The following is a 26109-nucleotide window of genomic DNA, read 5'->3' on the forward strand; positions in this document are numbered from 1 at the left end:
ATTCTTACCCCATCAGTAAAAAACGAACATGTAATTTCTCTCAATCTCCTCTTCCTCTCTGCTCTTCTATTCCATCCTCTCTTGAGGAACCCTGTTTGGGTTTTTTGTTGGTGGTTTTAGTTTTTTGGGTTTGGTTTTTTTTTTTTAAAGTTTACTAGAATTCTTCTGTTTGATGTCTTTTCACAAAACATGTTGATTTTCAGTAATTGCCCTTGTTATGTGCAAGCCTTATCTGATTGGGATCTTCAAAGTAGTTCCAGCTGTAAAACTATGTCTCTTTGGTGAACATAGGTAAACAGGTTGTAACAGACAAAACACAAGGATAATTCTACATTGCCACAATGTGCATCTTTAACCTTGAGACATTACAAGATTAAAAGAGTAGGAAATTAATAATCACATTTTCTTGGAAGTAATTTCTTCATTTACGGCTGTAGACTGAGATTTGCTAAGATGATGACTCAGGTGGCAGGGTGGAACGTGATGAGAAATTATAATAAAATGGCCGTAGGCCAAACCCATAAAAACAGGGTAGAAATTTTCCACAGAATCACATTTCCAAGACAGACATATGCATAATGCTTTAGACTACATGTAAACATTTATTGATATTGGTATCCAGTAATCGATAATTCTCAATGCTGGAAGCATTTTGGGCAGAGATTTTCAAGCTAAACCTAATTTTTTTTTTCACTGCATGGTTTGAAAATAAAAATATTGCCTCAAGGATAATGTGCAACCTTTTCCTTCAGGAGCTATTCATAAATAGTAAAAAAAAAAAAAATAAATCAACTGGTGACTCCTTTTAATTTTAGTGCATGAGGCATTAACAGAAGAGCTAATGAATATGGGAAGAGTGTTGTTAAACATGGAGCATTCTCTTCTTCTTGCTCTGCTTTCCATCTGCTACCTTGGACTCATAACCTTTTTGTTCATGTAACACAGAACACATCTGTAGACCAGTGTCACAATTTACCCAGGAGAGGTGTTAGGAGATTTTAACTTTTAGTGAAAGAGCTTTATATGGTTTGCCAGGATGTTACACTGCCAAACGGAAGATCTTACAATGGAGTGGAATGAATAATGGATGTCACAGATCTTGTCTATTTTTATTGTCATTATTGAGTGAGAAAGGACTAAAATCTATTTTTGCCTTTCATTATCGCCTTATGGTTACTGCTGCCTAACACCTGTGGGAAGGGTATCTTGATGTTTTTACATAATAGGCAAAGTACCTCAGCATGGACTGCAGCTGCTTCAACACTGGATAGTTAATCTCTAATCATTACTACAGATGTTGCTACTTATCCTTCAGTGAGATGTATTCTATTGCAATTGCTGTGGAATATGTTAGCACAGCTGTGATTTTATTTATTTTTTTTTCCAAATATTCCCCCAAACTAAACACACACAATCATAAACACTCACATACCTGTAAAGGCACACATATACATGCCTAGATATACAAAGAGTCACAAACACATCAACGCTTCAGTTGCTTACTAGTCCCTCTGACTCTGTGGAGATCTTATGAATCAGCAAGATTTGTTTGATTTGCTGCTGAACAAATGGACAGAGTGGAGTGGAAGATTTTATAAACACCCTAAGAAAATATAATTATATAAGGCAACTTTAAACCTTCCTTTATTATATAGATACAACCATCAGAAAAAATCTGTTACAAGTACCTTATAGGCCAAAAATGTCCTTACATCAGCCAAAGCAAAAAAAAAAAGATACTGATAAAAACAAATCAAACCAAAAAAAAAGCACCCAAGCCTCAATAAAGGTGATAATAATAAACAAACCAAGGTAACATAAACATTTCATTTTTAACTTTGAAAATGAAAGGTATGGTTAGCATGTCAGGGAAGAAACAAGTGACTGGGAGGGAGACGGCACTATTTTTCACAGTAACTTAAAATTCTGCGAAGCGTTGAGGCACACAGGTCTGATTAAAGTTTGAACAATTCTATATCCAACGGAGGAAGACATGACAAATACCTAAGGCTAGAACTGAAACTGAAACACATTCAAATTATTAGTCTGAGATATATTTTCAGCACTGTGGGTGATTAATACTTAGATCAAAACACAAAAAGTCTGAAACATTTTCTGACTTTTGATGTCTTCTCTAGTGTCCTTTTGTTGTGAAAAATTCTGAATTGAGGTTTAGGACTAGGATGTAGCTTTAATAGGAACAGATTTGTTATCATTTAAGTGAGTAAGAAAATTTCAAGACAGAATATCTCTGTATCACAGCTGACTTCATTTACTGTAATTTTAAGTGAAAAAGTTATATTCTTTTAAAGAATCTACCCGAATAGTTCTTAATGAGAGATGTTGAAGGGGTTTAATCTCAGATGACTATGGTCATCTGAAATCTAAATTCCTAATAAAGCTTTTGTCATAGCAGATTGTAGTGGGTAATTTATCCCATCCTAAAACAAGTGTCAAATAGTGGTAGACCTTCTGAAGTTATACACAACTCCATTTGGACGCACGGGGAACCCATATATCAGAGATCCAAGTCTCTGTCATGGTTTAGGCTGGGTTGGCCATGAAATGAATGACAGATGCTCTCTTTTAACCTCTCTCCCTTCCTAAAAAAAAAAAAGAGAAGGGAGAGAGAATAAGGGAGAGAGACTTATGGGTTGAAAAGAACTAAAACTACTTAAATGAAATATCAAATTAAAACTATTAACAATAAAAAGAAAATATAATAGTATTAGTATGAAAATAATGAAATGTATACACATGTATACAAAATCAGTATCAAGCTCCCAGGATGATGATCATGTTACCAGCAGGCACTGGGAAATTCCCAGACTGGACTCAGCGATGGATGGGAACTGGATTCTGGATCTGGAGTCAGGAACTCACGGATCAGGATCAAAGGCAGATGAACAGACAGAGTCCTACTCAGATTCCGGCCATTGGAGAAAAGAGGGCTGACCCTTTGATCTCAGCTTTTATAATAAGGATGAGGCACATGGGCTGGAATACCCTGTGGGTTAGTTTTGGGTCACCTGTCCTGTCTGCTCCTCCCCGCAGGTACAACCCCACTATGCTCTTCTGTCTCTGGACCTCCAATGTGGCACATAACAAAGTTAGATGACCTTGGGTGTTATGAAATAAGCTTAAGGAAGAGCCTTGCTGCATACCATTCCTTGGTATTAACTATAAACAACAAGGCTTATCACTCTGGAAGCAGACACTGTCTGAAAAATATGCCGTTAATTTCAGAGAGTGCAGTCAGTTAGAAGAGACTTAACAGAAATGTAAAATTACTGAAAAGAAAATTGGTTCTGTTCTATCTCAAACCAGGACAGTCTCATATGAAAAAAAATAGTGAAGTTTATCCCAGGCTAAAATACTTTTCTGAATGGTTGTTTCCTAGGACTGCATGCAGAAAAGGAGATGTATTACTTTCCCTAAAAATCACTTTTCAGTATCATTAACTATAGGCAGGAAATTCAGCAAGCTAAAGATCATATGGACCTACAGCTCAGAACATAGGTAGACACAGTTCGCATCTTTCTAAAAAATCAGTAAAAGCTCCATCTGCAAAAAGCTACATGGAGGCATCCTTTGATGCATGACATAATGACATTCCTATCCATTTATTATGGACCACGTTGACTTAGTATCATTCTCCTTTCCTACAAAAAATATATTATGCACTACAAAATCAAATGCTTCACAGAAGTCTAAGAATACTTTAGCAATGCTATTACCTTTATCAATGTAATCATCAAAAGATTATTAGAGTCATCAAAAACATCCACAGAGAGTTTGCTTGTCCTAGTTCAGTGAATCTTTTGCATTCTAAAGACTGAGCTGTGAATTATCATCAGTATGTCAGGGGAAAACTGTATTTACACTTTAAGCAATCATACAGTCCTTTTTGTCTTTCTCTTAGTATGTCTTTCTCATTTGTGTTTGGTTTTGTCTGTTCTTTTTCTGTGGCAAGAGAAGAATTCCCTGCTGCTTTCATTATTAATGCACACAAGGGCTATAAAACAGAGAAACCCAGAAAGCAGAGATGCTGAAAGATGTTTCTGAGTTTTGTTTTCTTTAATGATGTGGAGCAGCAATGAAAATAATGTCACCCTCTTCACACTCATTGGAATCCAACCTGATATAGTGTGAATGTTTAAAAGTCATAAAGGATGTTGTTTACTTTGATATAATAGTGTATGTATCCATAAATTAAAAGTACCAGTACTGTGTACTTTTCAACACTCATTTCTCAACTTTCTCCTGTGCACATAGGCAGGTTATTTTGTTTTACAAGAGTATAACCATATAATCTTTCTGTTAGGTTGGCAAAGTAATAGAAAAACATAATGCCTGTAATCAGCCTTATTTGAGATTTACATATATGTATTAGTATGCTCTACAACATGGAGTTCTAAGGATCTCTCATGGGGGGGGGGCTTTTGTTTTGGGGGGGCTTTTGTTTTGGGTGCTTTTCTTGGTTGAATGGTTGGTTGGTTATTGTGTTTTTTTGTTGGTTTTTTTTTTTTTTTTTTTTTTTAACATCACTGCAAGGACTGTTACATCCTTCAGAATGGACATAGAGGAAAAAGTGAGGAAACAGAGGTCATTGGAGAGGGAGATTGCAGCAGCAAAAATGGGGAGTGATTTTCCTCCATCCTCTCAGTGTGGCAGGAACACTGCAGAGAATCAGCAATTTAGATTATATTCCCAGATGATGGTGTTTTAGCATGTTGATGAGAACTGAAAAATGTTATAGATTTATAAAGACCTCAGTAAAGTTTGTTGTTCATTTATTAATTCACTTTCAAAAGCTAACTTCTGGATTTCTGCTAGTTGATGAAAGTTCCCATTTCCCTTTCTAGTGATTTCTTTAAGATGTGTTTTTAGTCATGAAGTTTGGAAAGCTAAATCACCCGATAGTCTTAGATACCCAAAGGAAAGGGCAGTTACACACTTATTTTTGTGTTTCCTTATCTATTTTGTAGTCGTGATGATTAACACAGTCCTGTGGATTTTGCAGTCCAATGCATCCTTTAGGCAAGTCTCTGTGGTAGATGAGAATATCATGATGGAGTCCCCCAAACAAGCCTTAGCAGAACTGCTCCAGCCCCAAGACCCAAGAAACTGACTGGCAGCATAAGGGTCCCAGAAGAAAGGTTCATAAACCTCTTCAGAGTCACTTTGTCTTCCCTGGAAAGGGCTGTTAGTACATGCTTAGCACCCCATAAGCACAACTATCCTGTTCCTACTCATAGAATGTTTTGTTTAACAGGAGTAGGGAGATCTTAAGCCATATTGGATGAAAGCTCTGTTATATTAGACAAAGAACGTAATAGACCTGCCCTCAGGCACTCAGTGACATGTCTTTTGAGGCCCCGTGAGGCAAATTGATTTCCTAAGGGTATGCCTTGGGTGACATGGCTTGCTTTTTTCCCTCCACAAAAGGACGTTTCCTTGCAGTGCTCTTTAGCCCAGTGGGACTGAGTGCTGAATAAAGCATTTCACATTGTAAGAACAAGAGCAGAATCTAACCTTTAGTCGTTAGCATGTTGGTTCTACAGACAAGTGTCTACAGGAACAGAAGAAATTTCCTTTGGAAGTCAGGCTGCCTGCTTATTTGGCTGAGAATAAAGTGAAGAAAACTTCCATTTCTAGATAAAACGCTGTGTATGAGGTTGGACTTCCCCCCTCCTCCCCGGTCTCTTGAGATATGTTGGCAGCTGGGAAGATAATGTGTGTCACTGCAATATCTGCAACATTATCAGAGAGAGCAAAGGAATGGTCACATCCCCATCATAGTAATAATCTGAATCTATTCCTGAGGCATCAGCATCTTCACCCAGTCTCTGCCTGAATGACAGCTTGGAGTCTGCAAAGGCATCACAAGCTATCCTGGTATGCTATGAGCAGTTAAGGAGGTTGACAGCTGTTTATAAAAATGAGCATAGCTAGCTGCTTTTTCCAAACCAGTTTTCAATCATTTTTATATCTATATACATGTATGTATAATATCTATGTGGAAGCCTGATGTGGTCTGCACAAATTAAGGAGGATTTCCATCTATGACTCTCTTTTTCTTAATAGAAAATCTGTCCATCAAGGATGAGGTCCCGTTGTGCTAGCTACCACATAAATATTCACTACGAAGAAGACAGAGTCACAGTAAGGAGAGAAAATAAAAGGTAGGGAAAACCTTACTATCCCTAAGGGGACGAAGTAGGGAATTCTTAGATGAATATTGTAGGACTGAGGAGATCTATGACAGGGCTCAGGAAAGCCTGGCCTTCTTTCATACTTACATTTCTTAGGCCAGGTTTTATGAGACACATTTAAGCATATGTTTTATTTAAGCATATGATAATTTTCTTTGAAGCTCTTTACTGAAATTTTAGTGGGTCAGCCTTTTGTCATTGAAGATTATGACTGCTCACATGCTCAGGGCACTGAAACTCTGCTTACATTTTGAACATCACTTGTTCATATCAGAAAGCAGTATCAGACAGGGCTCAGGGGTGACTCCAAAGGAATAAACCAAGGAGTACGAAAGGTCAATGCTGAAGCACATTTTCAAAACTGTTAAGGGAATCTTCCATTGCTTATCTTCTAGAAGGCCACAGACAGCTATCTACAAGTCTTTTTTTTTTTTACATTTTAGGGGTTAAGTGAGCCAGTGTGAGAGAAGTGATCTGTACTGATGGTCAGTTTACACATAGCTCAGGTGCTTATGTCCATAACCATGACTTAAACACATACATTCTCGGCACAGGATAAAACCTGTGCAATAAAGTCATAGAATCATAGAGTGGTTAGAGTTGGAAGGGACCTTAAAGATCATCTAGTTCCAACCGCCTTGCCATGGGCAGGGACAAATACCACTAGACCAGGTTGCTCAAAGCCCCATACATCCTGGCCTTGAACACCTCCAGGGATGGGGCCGCCACAACCTCTCTGGGTTTCAGTGTCTTACCACCATGACAGTAAAGAATTTCTTCCTAATATCTAATCTAAATCTACCCTCTTTCAGGTTAAAACCATTACCCCTCATCCTATTGCTACACTCCCTGATAAAGAGTCCCCAGCTTTCCTGTAGGCCCCCTTTAGGTACTGGAAGGCCGTAATAACGTCTCCCTAGAGCCTTCTCCAGGCTGAACAACCCCAACTCTCTCAGCCTGTCTTCATAGGAGAGGTGTTCCAGCCCTCTGGTCATCTCCGTGGCCCTCCTCTGGACCTGCTCCAACAGGCCCATGTCCTTCTTTTGTTGGGGGCTCCAGAGCTGGATGCAATACTCCAGGTGGGGTCTCATGAGAGCGGAGCAGAGGGGCAAAATCACCTCCCTTGACCTGCTGGCCATGCTGCTTTTATAGAATCATAGAATCATAGAATTGCTGAGGTTGGAAGGGACCTTTAAGATCATCAAGTCCAACCATTAACCTACCCTGACAAAACCACTTCTAAACCATGTCCCTAACTACCACATCTACCCTTTTTTTAAACACCTCTAGGGATGGCGAATCCACAACCTCCCTGGGCAGCCTATTCCAATGTTTAATAACCCTTTCGGTGAAAAAGTATTTCCTACTATCCAATCTAAACCTCCCCTGACATAATGTGAATCCATTTCCTTTCGTCCTGTCACTTGTCACCAGGGAGAAGAGGTCAGCCCCAACTCTCTACAACCTCCTTTCCGGTAGTTGTAGAAGGTGATAAGATCTCCCCTCAGCCTCCTCTTCTCCAGGCTAAACAACCCCAGTTTCCTCAGACGTTCCTCATAAGATTTGTCCTCCAGACCCCTCACCAGCTTTGTAGCCCTTCTCTGGACACGGTCCAGTGCAGCCCAGGATACGATTTGCTTTCTGGGCTGCAAGTGTACATTGCCACCTCACGTTGAGCTTCTCATCAACCAACACCCCCAGGTCCTTCTCCTCAGGACTGCTCTCAATCCATTCTCCGCTGAGCCTGTATGCGTGCTTGGGATTGCCCCGACCCATATGTAGGTCTTTGCCCTTGGCCTTGTTCAACTTCATGAGGTTGGCATGGGCCACCTCTCCAGCCTGTCCAGGTCCCTCTGGATGGCATCCCTTCCCTTCAGCATGTTGACCACTCCACACAGCCTGGTTTTGTTGCCAAACTTGCTGATGGTGCACTCGATCCCACTGTTCAGGTCACCAACAAAGAGGTTAAAGAGCACTGGTCCCAGTACTGACCCCTGAGGAACACCACTTATCACTGGTCTTCCCTAGGAGATTGAGCTGTTGACGGCAAATCTTTGAGTGCAGCCATCCAGCCAATTCCTTATCCACTGAATGGTCCAGCCATCAAAACCATGTCTGTCCAATTTAGAGACAGGGATGTCATGTGGGAATGTGTCAAATGATTTGCACAAGTCCACGTAGGTGATGTCAGTTGCTCTTTCCTTATACACCAGTGCTGTAAGTCTGTCGTGGAGGGCCACCAAATTTGTCAGGCATGATTTGCCTTTTGCGAAGCCACGTTCGCTGTCACCAATCACCTCCTTATTTTCCATGTGCCTTAGCAGAATTTCCAGGAGGATCTGCTCCATGATCTTGCAGGGCACAGAGGTGAGACTCACTGGTGTGTAGTTCCCTGGGTCTTCCTTTTTCCCCTTTTTAGTGGCTTAGCAACTTCATCCGCCAGTTCCCTCAGAACCTGCAGATGTGTCTCATCAGGTCCCATGGATTTGTGCACCTTCAGGTTCAAGGTATATAGAGTATACCTTCATTATAAAACAGAGGTTTGCCTCCAAGTCACTTAGCCCAAATCCTGAGTAATGTCCCAGGATAAACTTGTGGTTTAGGGCATAAAAACCAGAAATTATCAAGAATGCATTCAAACAGCTGCTCTATTAGTTCAGTGAAGGGAATAAGGCCCCAAAACACCTCTCAGTCAGTTAAACACTTAGAAATAGTCTAAAAGGAACATTAGACTAAACAAGAGCTCTCGGAGTAAGTGAAAAGAATCATTGAACTTAAAGTCAAGAAAGTCCTCATTCTTCTGAAGCTTAGACATTACAGTCCAAGCACTCAGTCGAACGCCTTGTATAGTCCCTTGAAGATTCAACTGCACCTATGGTTGACCTGGCTTCCCTTACCACTGCTGAGGTACATGTCTCCACCAGTAGATTGTCTTCTCTTGTTGAAGCTGGTTCACATTTCCTGGGCTATTTAAAGATTACTTGGGAAAAAAGACTGAGTAGACATGAAAATCCCAGAGGAACAGAAACAGTAGAAAATTACATGTAGCAGCTTCTGAAAGGAGGAGATGGCTGAGCAAAGGTTTTAAGGTGGTCAAACTCAACATCAAGATTAGTTAACTAAGTTAATTAATTTCTCTTAAGAATAACTACTATATATTCAGTAATACTTAAAGTATTTTTTTTTACTATAACCAAGAAAGAGATGTCTAGACAAGGAAACAAATGCCATATCTCAAATTTTGGTGATGTTAGAGGAATATTCTTTCTTCTCTGCCTGAATTTACTTACTTCAGTAAATGATTTTACATTAAACCTATAAAATTAACTAAGATACTTAGTGGTTTTTCTAAGAACCAAAATTCAAAAGGAACCAAACAATTTTGCCCATTAGCCTGAGGTTATTTATTAATTTCCAGATGACCAGCATTTGGCCAATAAAATGTCTTATGTAATCCCAGTTTTGTTACTTGAACATATATGCAGATATACATTGCCAGTACTGAATTTCCTGACCTATGCTTCTCAGTGTCATCAGAACTTCCATATGCAACTCACGCAGTACATGCTAATGAACAAATAAATGCTTCCCACTTACAGCTATAGATTAGGACTGACTTGAGGAACTCAAGTCACTTTCTTCTTTAAGGGAATATGAACCCACTGTTTTGACTTTCCTCAAAACTGGTGTCATCATCAAAATGTAAGACATTAAGAAACCTTGTGTTACTTTGTCTCCTTGTGGAAACTGTTCTGTTTTACCTTACATACTCAACAGCGACAAGGACAGAGTTTCCACTTGAATACTGCAACCACTAAGCTTTAAATAGTTGAGTAGAAAGCAAAATACAGCAGTTCAGCTAAGAGGAAGAGAAAAATGATCATTCTCAAATACACTGTACACCATACCTGCATAGGATATTTTGCAAAGACTACAGTGCTGCAAATAATCAACAGAACCAGAAACATCTTTTCACGTACATCAGCTGAACATTTCAACCAATGGACTGTTGAGTACAGTAGGATATCTCCTACCTGCTGCTTCTTCCTGCCTTTTATTTTTTTCTTTTATTACAGGGAAAGAGCCACTTGATTAGACATTTAATTTAAAAAATAAAATTTTGTTTGTGAATCTTAAGTGGAAGAAGCTGGTATTCCCCTAAAAGAGACAAATATTCACCACGTGCATTTTATAAACAATATCCTCAAGAATGCAATATATGGACTTCACTACGTGGCTAGAAACCACAGATTTAGGCAAGAGGAAAGAGTCAGTGTGGCTTTTATAAAGGGAAATTATGCCTCACTATCCTACTGGAGCTCTCTGACAGTGGCCATCAAGGAGTCCCAATAGAATCTATACACTGAGATTTTCAGAAATCCTTTGAACAGTGAAAATATGACGTTACAGAGAAGAACTTTCTAGCAGCCAAATCCTGTGTCTCCAGACTTCACACAACCAAGCAGGCAATACAGTGGCAGATAAGCTTCATAAAGTTAGAGGTCAGATAGTACATAGAGGGAAGATACTCCTATTACAGCTGTTCACATAAGTATGTGTTACAGGGTCAGAATTTTGCTTACAGATCAACTCAAGTTAAGCAAGTAGCATGTTCTTTCCTGAAATGCAGGACAGCAAGAAGTATGTGTCTTATTTTGGCACGTAGTCTAGCAATTCACCCTGGCCTGTTGCCTTCAGCTGCGTGGATACACAGTTCAGCACTGTTTTAGTTGATTACTTTGTATATTTGTGTGCTTTTCTACAGGTTTATTTTCTTAACAATTGTACTGGGTGTCCACGCCCAGGCACTGCCAGCATGGGGTCTGCGGGGCGGCCTCTGTGCGGAGGTGCCGGGGCTGCCCCGTTCCGGACACAGCCGGTGCCAGCCGGTGCCAGCCGGCTCCAACGGCCCCACCGCAGGACACAGCTGAGCCCCTCAGCCAAGCCGGGGGCGCCCCGCGGGGGGAAAAGAGGTTTGCGGCAGGGCCCAAGGCGGCCCAGGCAGAGGAGGAGGAAGCCCAGGAGGGAGCAGCAGCAGAGGGAGCCCGAGGGCGGCGGAGGAGGAGGGCAGGAGGCGCTGCAGGCCCGGAGCAGGGATCCCCTGCAGCCCTGCAGAGAGCCCGCTGGAGCAGAGGCCCAGCCTGCAGCCCGGGGAGGGCCCCAGGCCGCAGCGGGGGGATCTTTCCTGCAGGAGCTGCGGCCGTGGAGAGCCCCGGCGGGAGCAGGTTGTCCCTGAGGGACTGCAGCCCGGGGCAGGGCCCGCGCTGGAGCAGGGAGAGGTGTGAGGAGGGAGGAGCGGCCCAGAGGGGCTGCCATGGACTGACCGCAGCCCCCATCCCACCCCTGCGCCCCCCGGGGTGGGGAGAGGGGGCGGAAGGGGAGGGGAGAAGGCGGGATTGGGAAAGAGGTCAAGAAAGGTGATGTTTTAATATTTGTCTTTTTGTTTCCAACTGCCCAAATTATTTATCTGGGGTTTTTTGTTAGTTTCTTTATTGGAGTGAAGGAGTTAGGTTGAGCCTGTGATAAAAAAGGTGTAGTAGCAAGGTTTTGTTTTAATATTTTGTTTCTTTGTGTGTTTCTCACTACTGAAATGTATTTTAATTGGCAGTAAATTAAATTACTTCCCACCAAGTCCAGTCTGTTTTGCATATGACAGTACCTATTAAGCAAGCTACCTGTCTTTTCTCAACCCATGATCTTTTCCATCCTGTTTTCTTCCTCTGTCCTGTTGAGGGGAGGAGTGAGCAGCTGAGTGGCCATTTGGCAGCTGGCCAAGGCTAACCCACCACAATTACCTACTGGTGTGTTGGAAATGGGAAGTTTGGGAGCCCCTGATGACAATGGGAGAAGACTCTGTTCACTTTGATAAGTGGATGTTCCCTTCCCTTTTTTAAGAAAATTATTGCAGTAGTGGTATGAGAGTTGTATGTTATCTAGTCACTGGGAGTTCCTGCAGAGTATTGCATCAGATATTTTTTTCCCTTTCCCAAGTACATTAACTTTTCCCAACTTACTTTGACATGGAAACACTGTCTAATAATTGGCTTCAACAGAACTGTCTAGCCATGCTGAACACTAATGATAAAGCGTCTTAGTTTTCTAGCCCTAAGCATGAATTTAGAATCTCCGTTGCTATGGATGAAGTTTAACATTGAACAGAATATCACTGAAGAAAATTGATCCTATTAAGTTTACCTGTTCCACGGGTGAACCATTTTATAGCCAGGCAGTAATTCTTGAGAGATAGGCTGTTAATAACAGGTAGAATGAAGCTCTTGTTTTCTTTATTGTATATACAATCTTCTGCAATGGCAAAGTACCAGAAATATTTGCAAATGATGTGTACTAGTGTAGATGAGATGGATGGCAAATACCTTGCTTTTGCAAGGTTTTGCACACAAAACAGACACACACAGAGACACAGACACGCACGTTCATATAAATCCAGGAACACTCAGGCAAAAAACTGGCATTCCCAAGAGATCAAGGAACTTAATTTTACAATTCTGATTACCATCATCAGAAATCAGAGCATCATGGAAGATAATAGGTAGTATTTATTATTCTGCAGCTTGTTTAGGGGGTGTGTGTTGTTTGTTTTGTTTTAATGGCTGTGTCAGAAGATAAAGAAATGTGTCATTGTGTGTTTTTGCAGGGTTCTGATTTTATTGATGACTGATATGGATAAAAGGAAAAAAGTTAATGTAGTAAATCACAGGAATAGGGCTCAGAATATACTACGTTGTCTTAACATAACATTGAGTTGCTTTGTGTGCTCAAGCAAACTGTATTGTTTCTCTCCTTGTCTGCTAATTCTGGAATTCGGCCTTGGGTTCATCCAATGCCTTGAATATTGGATCCTGGTGGCTAAATGAACTGCAATACAAATAGTTATTAGCATAAAGTAAACACATTGTCAGAATTAAAAAAAAAAAAAAAGTAGTAAGAAATCACAAAACAATGGCTGCACTTTTGCACTCTAGTCAACTTCTGAATATACTCAGAAACATGCAGCTTGATAAAAGGTTTTCTGTATTTTCAGAGTATAGCTAACATAACCATATGGTTTGTAATCCACACCCATGTTCTCTGAGGAGCTGATTCGCTGTGGATATTATGATATTTGAAAAGAGGGTCTAGAACTACGTATGCCAGTAGAGGGAAATGAACACTCTCTGTCTTTTTCTTTCCTGGTTATGCTACTGTCCTCAGTGCAAAGCAATGATTTGAATTGAGTTAAGAAACAGGACATCATCTGTACTGGTTTTGGTTGGGATAGAATTAATTTTCTTCATAGTTACTCACATGATGCTGTTTTAGATTTGCAACAAAAGCAGTGTTGGCAACACAGGGATGTTTTATTTATTGCTGAGCAGTGCTTACAGAGCCAAGGCCTTTTCTGCTGCCCACACTGGTCCACCAGCAAGTAAGCTGGAGGTTCACCAGAAGCTGGGAGGGGAAATTGCTGGGACAGCTGACCAAAAGGATATTCCATGCCATATGACATCATGCTCAACAGTAAAAGATGGGGGAAGAGAAAGGAAGGGTGGACGATCGGAGTTACGGCATTTGTCTTCCCAAGTAACCATTATGTATGATGGAGCCCTGGAGATGGCTGAACACCTGTCTGCCAATGGGAAGCAGTGAATTAATTCCTTGTTTTGCTTTGCTTGCGCATGCAGCTTTTGCTTTACTTCTTAAACTGGCTTTATCTCAATCCAAGAATTTTCTCAGTTATACTCTTCTGATTCTCTTCCCCATCTCACTGGTAGGGAGTGAGTAAGTAGCTGTGTGGGGCTTAGCTGCCTACTGGGGTTAAACCACAATGTCGTGGCAACAGAGTTTTGACAGCTCCACTAAGCTGATCACCCTTGCTCTAATTGGAGAAATATAGGCATGAATTTTAGGAAGAACTGAACTGCACCTTAAAAGGGCCAATTTCTACCAAGTGGGTATAAGGAGATCCTAGGTAACTTACATATATCTATATCGACCTGTGCTGGAGACAATTCATTTGATGAAATGCACCCCAGTAGTACAGGAGCAGTACAGGCTCCTTAACCACTAGGCTATAAAATTACCATCTTTAAGATCAATGCATATTTAATATCTTATTCCAAATCGAACAACTTCAAAAGGGAGACTCTGAGATTTATTCCAGATCAGTCTAAGGTGGTCAGGGCATTCTTATAGCAGGTAAAGTACCTGGGTTCTATCGGAAATAATATCTATTTGAATTCATTAATTTCAAGTGAAGGAAACCCCTCTTCCTGAAAAATTGTTGTATCAGCGATATGGCCACTTCCATAGCAAGTGAACACTATATAACATACAAAGAGAGGATTCACAATCAGATCTTTTACAGTTCATACCACACCTACCTACTCAGGATGGCAGTTAACACCTCTCCAGTTGCTATGTGAAATAAAGTGTGATCATCTGTGAGTCTTGTGCTTCTGTCTTCCTACTGTGCTTCACCCCTGGTTCCCCATCCCTTGTGGAGCAGCCAGACAATCACTGCTCACAGACAAAGCACAGGCCATCTAGAGAAAGTAAAGCACTGGTCACTGTGCCAGTTAGTATCCAGATGTCAACACCTGGTTTACTTGTACTTAAAAGCAAGCTGCCAATCACCAAATTGAACCTTGCAATGAAAACCCGTTGGATTGTTTGAGTGAATCTCTTTAGGGACTTCTAGGAAGTTATGCAAGGCATGAAAAGAGAGATTATAATGATGATGGGAGGCAGGGTTGGCTCGTGAATATAGAATAGAATACTTTGGGTTGGAAGGGACCTTTGGAGATCATCTAGTCCAACCCCTCTGACAAAACAGGTTCACTGAGAGCAGGTTGTACAGTAACACCTCCAGGCAAGTTCTGAATATCTCCAGAGAAGAAGACTCCACAACCTCTGTGGGCAGCTTGTTCTCATCTTGGGAGGTAGCTAAGGAACATTTGTCACTGCTCTGGTTGGCCTGGCTTATTCCCCAGTTGGATGTGATGGTCTGAGCACTACCATTTTGGACTCTGCCCCCTGAGTTCTTGAGTTTAAAGCCTGCATCATCAAGTTGGCCAGACTGCTGCCAAAGATTCCCTTGCCTTTGCTAGACAGGTGGATGCCATCCCTCCTTAACAGGTTATAGTCAGCAAAGAATGTCCTGTTGTCATAAAAGCTAAAACCCTCACAACACCACCAGCCATGAAGCCACAAGTTGATACACATTATACATCTATTTCTGGCTGCCCCCTTTCCTCCAACTGGTAAAATGCAGGAAAAAATAAATTAAGCACCAATATTTTTCACTTGCACCCTCAGGGCTTATAGTCTTAATTCTGCCCAGGTTCTGGCTTGTGGTGTCATTCATGCCCACATGAAAGAGTAACAGTGGATAGTAATCTATGCTCTTGACAAGTTGTGGCACTCTCTCAGCAATGTCTTAGGCCTTAGCTCCCGAAGGCAGCATACCTCTTTTGACTTCCTGTCAGGTCGGCAGAAGGGCGCCTCAGTGCCCTTTAACAGAGAGTCACCCACTACTAGCACTCATCATTTCTTTTTGCAGTATCCACTGTGTGCTGCTGGTGCATTTTTCCGTGGCGGATCTTGCTCATGGGTTTCCATAGCTGTGAAAGCTTCATATCTGTTTATGGTTGTGATGCTGGAGGGCGGAGACTGAAGCAGAGTACTGCTTTTGTGGGTCACCAGGGTCCAGGGGCCTCATTCTCAGTGGTGTCTGCTACAGGAACGTGATTATAGAACCACCTATCTATCTCCATCTCGGCTCCTCTAATACTGCGAAGCCTTTTAACTGGTTCCTGTAACTCAGCCACTCGACATAACAGATCATCAACATGTGCACATGTTATGAAGGTATTTACCTTTTCACCAGGAGAAGGGTCTGGGCAATCGCTGCAACCTACCACCTGTACTGAAATCTTCTTCCTTACCACTTCCATCTGGGTGGATGTGTCAGACATCACAGGGGCTTTCTCTGTAGGAGCACTGGTTTTAGCTCTGAGGGGAGTGCCCACCATTTTGGCAGAGAATGAGAGCACTTCTGTGGGCTGTGGACCTGAAAGCAGGTTGCAGGGCCCCCCTGCGTGGACTGCCATGAAAACAGCCATGCCACGTCCTGTCTGACATGCTACACCCTGTTGGCAGCGCTCCTGGTCGCTCGCTCTTCCTGGGGCCATTTAAATCTCCCACAGTTGCTCCTTGGCAATACCCTCAGTTCCCTACCTCCAGCTGGGAGGGTTTGCAGATCCGCAGATAAAGTGCAGTACTGCTTTGGAAAGACCTAAGTGGATGAGTAGTTTATGGTCCTTTAGTAACTCTCTTCCCTCTCCTACTAAATTTGTTCCTGGCTTGATGTAATATATAGCTGGCTTTCTAGTTTTGCTCCCAGTAGAAATGTAAATGTGACACAGAGTTATCACTTTATAGACGATTCTTTTCCAGTTTCAGAGTAAATAAAGTGATGGGCACCTTATTGCTAGAGATGGTCTTTCCCAGAAGAAAACTGGGCACACTAGCAACACTGTCAGGGTTTGAAAGCTTTTTTCACTTTTTTTTCAACAGGAAAATTACAATTTTTCCTAATTATATTGAATGGCAATTTCAGCTGACATATATTTTTGCCCCCCTTGAAGGGAAATAGATGAGAAAAAACTAAGATTTTTAGAAAATGGTCCTGAATTGCAAGCTCAAGGAAAAAAAAAAATCCTCTGGCTGAAAGTTAAATTCTCATCTCAGTTTCATACATTCAGTTTCTCTGAGGCAGACTTTGAGAGCAAATTATGTAACTCCTCTAGTTTTCACTCCTTCATTTGGAAAGATGTAGGAGGTTTACATTTTTATAAGCAATTAATGATTTTAAATAATCAATTTGATGGACTGAGTTTTCCAAATGTGACGGTGAGCATTCCTTTGGAAAGCAAAAGCATGCCAGAAGTGATCAGCCAAAAAAATGAAGTGACTACTCACATGTTAAAGTTTAGACCACTGGAGTTATAAAATTTTAAAAGTTTAGCAACGATTCTGCTTTGGTGATCATCTGCACAGTCAAGTTATTTACATCAGTGTGGTGTAAATTAACAGCTAATAATGAAACAGCTTCATTTTGATTCAGCAGATTTAGCAGTGGTTTTAAATGTCCTAAAATCCTCTTGTTCAAAGGGTGATGGAAAGAGAAGAGGAAAAAATTCATATTTTGTAATCTATAAAATGGTTTCTTTTCTTAAGCTTTGTCATAGCTACATTTTTGCTCTCTCTTGTGCATTGATTTTGCAGCAGATCTGATGGGAATGTGTAAAGTGAGATGAGTAAAGCTGAGCAGAGGACAAACCATTTCACTGGTTCTTTTCAGTTGTCATTTTTGTTTTCAGTTTTGCATCTGAAAAAGAAGAAATTTTCTGAGCCAAACAGGATTTTGTCAAAAACGTGTTTTGGGGTTCTAGTTTGTTGTACCTCAGTCTGAATCACACAGGCAGTGTCTTGGTGCCAAACCTTTCAGTCCCAGCTAGGTACCTGATTACCCTGCCTGCTTCAGTCCTAACTTACCTGATACATCATTCTCCCACAGAGTGTACACAAAGACGAATACACATATCTGTGTGTGAGCATATACGTATACATATAAATAGGTATATTTTTCCCTTAGAAGCTTTGTGGAAACTAAAGCGGTGAGTAAGTAACAGAAATATTTCTGCTACTGTTAGTAACAAATAAACCCTAACAACTTAAAAAGCAGAGAAAAAAAAAAAGTAATTTTATTTTTAATATTTCCTTTTTTTTAAAATGATATCTTGGAATTTTGGAAGTTCATAAAACCAGCACATTTTGTTCCCAGTGCATATGGATTCCTCACGTCCACATCAACTCAACTACAGATAATATCCTCTCCAAATAAAAGACTGTGTCACATCTTAATGGATGATGGGTTTTCATGTTTTCCTCACCTCTCAGTTGTTCCATGACAATTTGGCCTACCAGGGCACAAGGATTACAACACTTAAAAAATTCTAAATGGAACATGCTCCCACAGTAAATCTCCACAGCTGTACAGACAACGCTCTGCTGTGCACTGCTTCTTGTTAGAAAATGAAGGAAGTTCAAGGTCTTGCACATTCTCTTCGAAGTATTCCAGCACTTGGCTTTGGATACTTCAGGGAAAAAAACATCACCTAAATCTTTGAGATGAAGAAGCTGGTTGACAGTTTCAGTCCCTCGGCACAAGGGAGCTGTCTGCAGGTACAGGAAAGCAAATGAGAGAAAAATGGAATATTTTCAAGGGGCAGTCCAAGGTTGCAAAGTAATTCACTTCAGAAACTTGGAACTGTCATAAGTGTCACCACTTCTCACTCTAAGTGCTTTCTCTAACAATACCTAGTAACACGCTTCTGAAGAAAAGGAAAACGTAAAGCCAAATAAGTCACATCATTTAAAGTACTTCTCTCTCACGGGGTGGTTGAGAGAAAAATCAACAGTTATGTTAGTCATATAATTTAAAACTCTCTGGAAAACCTTTGGATACTAGAAAGACAGTCTTAAATAGAATGGAATAACAATATAGAATAGAATAGAATAGAATAGAATAGAATAGAATAGAATAGAATAGAATAGAATAGAATAGAATAGAATAGAATAGAATAGAATAGAATGCTGAGAATACATAGAGTGTGTCTACTACAGGCCTCCTGATCAAGGGGAGCCTATTGACGAAGCCTTCCTACTCTGGCTACAGGAGCCATTGCGCTCTCAGGCTCTTGTCCTGCTGGGGGACTTCAACCACCCAGACATCTGCTGGAAATGTAGCATAGTGAATTGTAAGCAATCCAAAAGACTCCTGGAGTGCATTGAAGATAACTTCTTAAGCCAGGTAATAGCTCTACCAGAGGGGATGTGATACTGGAGCTGATGGTCACCAACACAAGTGAGCTAATTGGTGACATCAAGATTGGAGGCAGCCTGGGCTGCAGTGATCATGCACTGGTTGTTTGCAGTCCTGAGGGATGTGGTTCAGGCGAAGATTAAAGTCGGGACCCTGAATTTTAGGAAACCAAACTTCCAACTCTTCAAGGAGTTAGTCAGTAGGACCCCCTGGGAAACTGCCCTCAGGGACAAGAGAGCAGAACAGAGCTGGCAGATCTTTAAGCACGCTTTCTGTAGAGCGCAAGAGCTCTCCATCCCCAGGTGTAAGAAATTAGGAAATGAAGGCAAGAGACTGGCATGGCTGACTTCAGACCTGCTGGTCAAACTAAACAGCAAGAAGGAAATGCACAGACAGTTGAAGCAGGGACAGGTACCCTGGGGAGAGTATAGGGATACTGCCTGATTGTGTAGGGATGGGGTCAGGAAGGCCAAGGTGCAGCTGGACCTGAACTTGGCAAGAGACACAAAGATTAATAAGAAGGGCTTCTACAGGTATGTCAGCCAGAAAAGGAAGGTCAAAGAAAGTGTAACCCCCATGATGAGCAAGACTGGCAAACTGGTAACAACAGAAGAGGAGAAGGCTGAGGTACTCAACAACTTTTTTGCCTCAGTCTTCACTGGTAACCTCTCTCCCCACACCTGTCAAGTGGATGGACTGCAAGGCAGGGACTGGGGGAGCAAAGTCCGTCCTACTCTAAGAGAAGATCAGGTTTGTGTCCACCTGAAGAACCTAAACATACAGAAATCTATGGGACCTGAAGAGATGCATCCCAGAGTCCTAAGGGAATTGGCTGTTGTAGTTGCCAAACCACTCTTCATGATATTTGAAAAGTCATGGCAGTCAGAAGTCCTCAGTGACTGCAAAAAAGGGAAACTTTGCACTCATTATTAAAAAGGGTAGAAAGGAGGACCGTGGCAACTACCAACCTGTCAGCCTCAACTCTGTGCCTGGGAAGACCATGGAACAGATCTCCTAGAAGGCACACAGAGGACAGGGAGGTGATTCGAGACAGCCAGCATGGCTTCACCAAGGGCAAGTCCTGCCTGACCAACCTAGTGGCCTTCTATGATGGAGTAACTACATCAGTGGACAAAGGACAAGCTATGGGTGTCATCTATCTGGACTTCTGTAAGGCCTTTGACACGATCTCCCACAATATGCTTTTCTCTAAATTGGAGAGGTATGGATTTAAGGCTGGACTGTCCAGTGGATGAGGAATTGGTCAGATGGTCACATCCAGAGAATAGTGGTCAACAGCTCAATGTCCAGATGGAGATCAACGACAAGTGACGTCCCTCAGGGGTCCATGTTGGGACAAGTACTGTTCAATATCTTCATCAATGATATAGACAGTGGGATTGAGTGCATCCTCAGCAAGTTTGTGGATGACACCAAGCTGAGTGATGCAGTTGACACACCTGAGGGATGGGATGCCATCCAGAGGGACTTGGACAGGCTCAATAAGTGGGCCCCTGTGAACCTCTTGGGTTCAACAAGACCAAGTGCAGGGTCCTGCACCTGGGTCAGGGCAACCCCTGGTATCAATACAGGCTGGGGGATGAAAGGATTGAGAGCAGCCCTGCTCAGAAGGACTTGGGGGTACTGGTGGATGAAAAGCTGGACATGAGTTGGCAATGTGTGCTCACAGCTCAGAAGTTTAGAATAGCATTTAGAATAGAATAGAATAGAATAGAATAGAATAGAATAGAATAGAATAGAATAGAATAGAATAGACCAGACCAGACCAGACCAAACCAGACTTTGAGCAACCTAGTCTAATGGAAGGTGTCCCTACCCATGGTAGGGGGGTTGGAAATAGTTGATCTTTAAGGTCCATTCCAACACAAAGTATTCTGTGATTCTATGAAAAAAAGAACAGAACCTGGAAAGTTTAATTGAATATATGGAAAGGGTACTATCTCATGTGCTGGAACATAAACATTCTATTTTTTTTATATAATAACCTTATACTTGAAGGCGAAACATGCACTGGCATCACTACATGACAGGTGATTTCATCAATATTGTTCAGTACTTTCTTGTGTTCTCCAGTCTGTCCATGTGCAACCACCTGTAATCACATGCCTTATTCTCACATTATAATTTATCTAAAGTGAGGTTATGTTTTTTTGTGGTCCTTTTACAACACCCAGTTTAATAAGCTTTTATTTCTGCAGTGGAATTACTCAGTCCTACCACTGTACAAGGACTGTGGCTGCTAAAAGCTGTCAACCCATGTTGTGTTCTTTAATTGTAGTATATAAAAGGCATAGAGTTGAACTAGGTCTGTATAGAGTTCAGTAGGACTTGTGTGAGACCTGTTCAAATCTAAAACACTTACTTCCTCCCATCTGAAATAAATGTGGACTGCCTCCTTATGTAGCTCCAGTACCGCCTCTGTCTGTTAACATGTACAAGCATCATTGCCTTGTTTCCTGCCTACTTCTTCAGTGTTTGTTTCAGAGCTTTTTTCCATGTTTTCTCTCTGACTAATGAGGCACCCTTCTCCTATGCCTTTGCCAAAGTGCATTTCTAGCTTGTTTTCTTCACATTGAATACAAAATTACTTATGGCAGTGAGGCTTTTTTTTTTTTTTTAATTCTATCACAATTTCTTTGTACATGGACACAAACATTTCAGCTTTCTGCTCTCACTGACAGCTCTGAAATGGCTAAAAATGCGTCTGCCTAAAAGGAAAAGGGAGGGAGGGAGGGAGGGAAGGAGGGAGGAGGAGACTTTAGAGTCACTTAGCTTGCTGCTTAACTTTTGATTCAGTTTATGTGATGTTTGTTGCTGTGCCAGATAGGTGTCAGATTCAAGAAAATTAAACATATCTAAGAGTGAAAAGCATTTTTATAAGCAACTTTTTGGTTTGTCCTCAACACCACAACACTGATCTGCTCTCACTGTCTAAACAAAAAGGAAGAATTCCTTTTTTCCCTATCAAATCCCAAACATTGCACTCAATAAACTTATTTCCAAGAGAAAAGCTGAGGAAAATGTAGTGTTGAGAATGGGCATGTTGCTTCCTTGGCTCACACTGCCCTTCTTCATCTCTAAGGTAAGTTCCACTGCTGAAGCACAACAGTAGCATAGAAAGGATGAAAGAACCACTCTTTGCCAGCTCCTGTACCCAGTCCTCCCTACTACTAGTACGGTGATGAAGCACAAAGGATTCAAGGCAGATTGTAGTGAAGCAAGTACGGAAAAGAGGAATACAGCTGTAATGGAAGACATGCAGGTACTAAGGCTAGTCATGTAGTGGTAGAGAGAGAAGACAATACAGGACAAATTATAGAAGTATTTTGTGTAGGAGCAAAGCAATGTGCTTGTCATGTCTTCGTTAACTTTTGTTTTCGTGTGTTTGCATGAGGAATGTTTTGCTTTCTGTACTTTATTCAGAATAAATAATACCAAAAAAGAACACAGTGGTGTCCTAAACAAGTTTACTAAGTATATGCAATCATGGGAGGCCTAGCTGCATAACAACTGCTGCAGTTGCTAGCTTTTTCCAATTTTGTTAGCTCTCGAATAGTTGTATTTGGGTTTTGGCAAGATGTGTATTGGTTATAAATGTAGCTGGCAAAAGAAAACATATTAATAATTTGGCATTGTGCATGATCCCTTTTTTAGCATGCTCTGCACATTAAGTATTCTCTGATATATAAAGATACTTGCTGTAAGTTATTATGTGCAGTGCTTAGTTGGCCGTAAATCGCACATTAGAAACCTTCCCAACCAATCCATACACTGAAGAAATGGAAAACTGCCCTGAGAATTTCTTGAGCCCAGAGACTATCATGGACCCCACCTCAAAGCTGCTGTGACACCACTGTCTGGTAGAGAAGACACTGGGTGGAGTGACCCAGGAGTGGAGATACTGCTCAGGAAGGCTAAGTCCTTGTGTTTCCTCTCTGGGCCTTGAAAATTTACTGGGCTGTTACTAATACTAGTTCACACAGAAAGAAGAAAAAAAAACAACAAACAACCACACATAAAACCATAACACATTCTTAAGCTATTTGTCATGGAAAGTAGTCTGCAGGGGGAAAAAAAAAAAAAGGAAAAAAGAAAAGACAGTGTAAAGGCTTATACAACAATCAGCTAACTCATCATAAAGAAATCAGATTTGTTTGCACACATTGCCATTATTCCTCCCAGCAAAAAAAAAAAAGAGTTTCTCAATCAAGGACACATTGGCAATTTTGGGAATTTTGGGCAAGTATTCTGTTCAGCTGAGCCACACAATATTTCTGAAAAATTTTGAAGACCACTGTATTGACAACAATTAAGGCAACAGATACCCGCTTAGATGCTAATGAGCTGGGATGTGAGTTTTGTCCCACAAAGCTAAATATGACAAAGACAGCCTCAGGAGATGAAGCAGGAAGTGTGAAAGACATGACAAATGTCAGTCTGGTACTTTTTTCACTTTGCAACCAAATTAAAAGGGTGTGTTTAGCATTTCTAGGTTCTGTTTAACATGGGCAGTTTCAGCATTCTCTCTGTAAAGAAAGTGGCTTTAGCTCTGCAGGTCTGCTTCTGGAAGGGGAGCCCCCTGAAACCAATGAACAGTTTTATTATGAAATATTATGAGTGATAGAAACAAGGAAAGTGGAATTTTTCATCATAGAATTATAGAATAGTTTGGGTTGGAAGGGACCTTTAAAGGTCATCTAGTCCAACCTCCTCTGCAATCAGCAGGAACATCTTAAACTATATCAGGTTACAGAGACCCCCATCCAGCCTGACCTTGAATGTTTCCAGGGATGAGGCATCTACCATGTGTTCCAGTGTCTCACCACCCTTATTGTAATAAATTTATTCGTTATGCCCAATCTAAATCTACCGTCTTTCAATTCAAAATCACTGTCCTTTGTCCTGTCATTACAGGCCTTGGTAAAATGTCTCTCTCTGTCTTTCTTATAAGCCTTTATATATTGGAAGGCTGCAAGAAGGTCTCCCCGGAGCCTTCTCTTGTTCAGGCTGAACAACCCCAAGTCTCTCAGCCACTCTTCACAGGGAATGTGTTCCAGTCCTCTGACCATTTTTACGGTCCTCCTCTGGACCATGGTCCATGCCTTTCTTGTACTGGCATCCCCGGAACTGGAAAAATCATCAGTTCTAAATTTTATCTTTAAATATCAGTGTTACAGGAAATTATCAAGAATAGTTCTGTAACCTATACGTAAATGGCAACATTTAAAAAGTTAATATTGTGTGTTTGTAATGTAAGCTTGTAACCCAGCGAATGTTTATCATCCTGCAGGGTAAAAGTTTGGTGCATATAATTTATACATAGGAAACATGAACCTTGCTCACTAGAAGATCTCGAGTACAGGAAAATTTTGGGTTTGTCATGTAGTTTGACCCCAAAGTGTTTAACTGGTACACTATCCTGGTTTGTCCAAGGCACAACTTGGTTACCACCAGAGCGTTTCCCCAGAGGAATGATGTAACTTGCAGTATTTTTAGTAGCAGAGTTGGTTTAAGGGTACTGCCCCTGCATCCAGCTGTTAATTATTGTCTGTCCCTGTAGTTTGCTTTCTTTCAATAGTGTTCAACAAATATTCATTATAAACTGAATAAGTAAAATGAGTTGGAAGTCTTTTGGGGGAGAGAGCAGAAAGGATTATTTTTAATATAGGATGCTTTACAAAATCAGTTTGGAGCACTTCCTCACTCACATTTATATTGGCAGGGAATGAGAAAATCCTGCAAACAGCCACGAAAAAGAGTGTAAATTTCAAACTCACCTTCAGTGCATAAGACCAGCATTTATAAAACTGGAGTCTTGCCGAAAGGATGATTTTCTGTTGTAGGTTGATTTTCTGTTGCCTTTTGTGTTTCCAAAAAAAGGAACAGATAAGTATAGAGATCATTGTGTGGTTCAAGCTGTCTGCAAGGAGGAAAGCCTGGCCATTGAAGGCCTTCACACAAAGTGGTAAAATGTGTCAGAAAATGAGCACAATTGATGAAAGTGTTTGTTCAAGAGAAAATGAAGAGAAGGCTGGAAGCCTCTGTGATCTTCAGGACTGGTTTCAGTATGGGAAAATTGCTATAAAAGAGCAACAATGATATAAAAGAACTGCATGGATAAAGAGGAAAAATGACAGAAAAGAAGAGAGAAATAATATATACAAGAACACCTGCAGAGCAAGCAGTACATACAATTTTTTTTTTTTTTTTCCTAATCCAGCTAGGAAAATAATGAAATCAGTGAGACACAAGTGAAATATTTGTTCACCAAAGCAAGAAATGTGGGCAACACAGTGACAGAGTATGAACCGCTGATACGGCATGTGAAAACTTCTATGATGAGATCACAGGAACACGGTACAGTAGCAGGTATGACTGTAAAGCGAGTTGTGATGGGTTTGTTATATCTCTTAACAATGTAAATTGGTGAGGCAGTCACAACAGGCAACTTTGTTTCTTAATATTGTGATATTTTTGAGAAGAGAGAAAGGATTCTGTAAATAAAAAAGAATCTGGACATCATTTTTAGGGAGGTTTGTATTGGGGTTTCTACTGGCAATAAATCCAGTATTGGTATGTGTCTCATAGAATTCATTAGATTAGATTTTTGCATGGACAGAATTTTTGGATTATCTTAAAAAATGTTTCTTTAGCATTCATTTTGATACGATATTATTCAGCAATTTATGAGATATGGTCGTGGTACAAACCTATGAGGAACTGTCAGCAAACAGAAGGGTCAGAACGTCTTACTGGCAAAATGTATTAATTTAGGGACAGCAATAATACATGCAAAATGAACTCTGGTCATATAACTATAAAGTCAGGCAATTCAAGAATAATAAAAATAATATCTACTACAAATCAGGACAATCAGAGAGGACAAATAGTGAGAAATTTTGAGGAGCAGAATTTAACATGTATATAAAAGAGGATTGTGTCATCAGCTGAATTATGTCGCAAACTTCTTGTGCCATTGTCTTAGGC

Source organism: Vanellus vanellus, assembly GCF_965231255.1.
Source record: "Vanellus vanellus genome assembly, chromosome: 2".
Lineage (NCBI taxonomy): Eukaryota > Metazoa > Chordata > Aves > Charadriiformes > Charadriidae > Vanellus > Vanellus vanellus.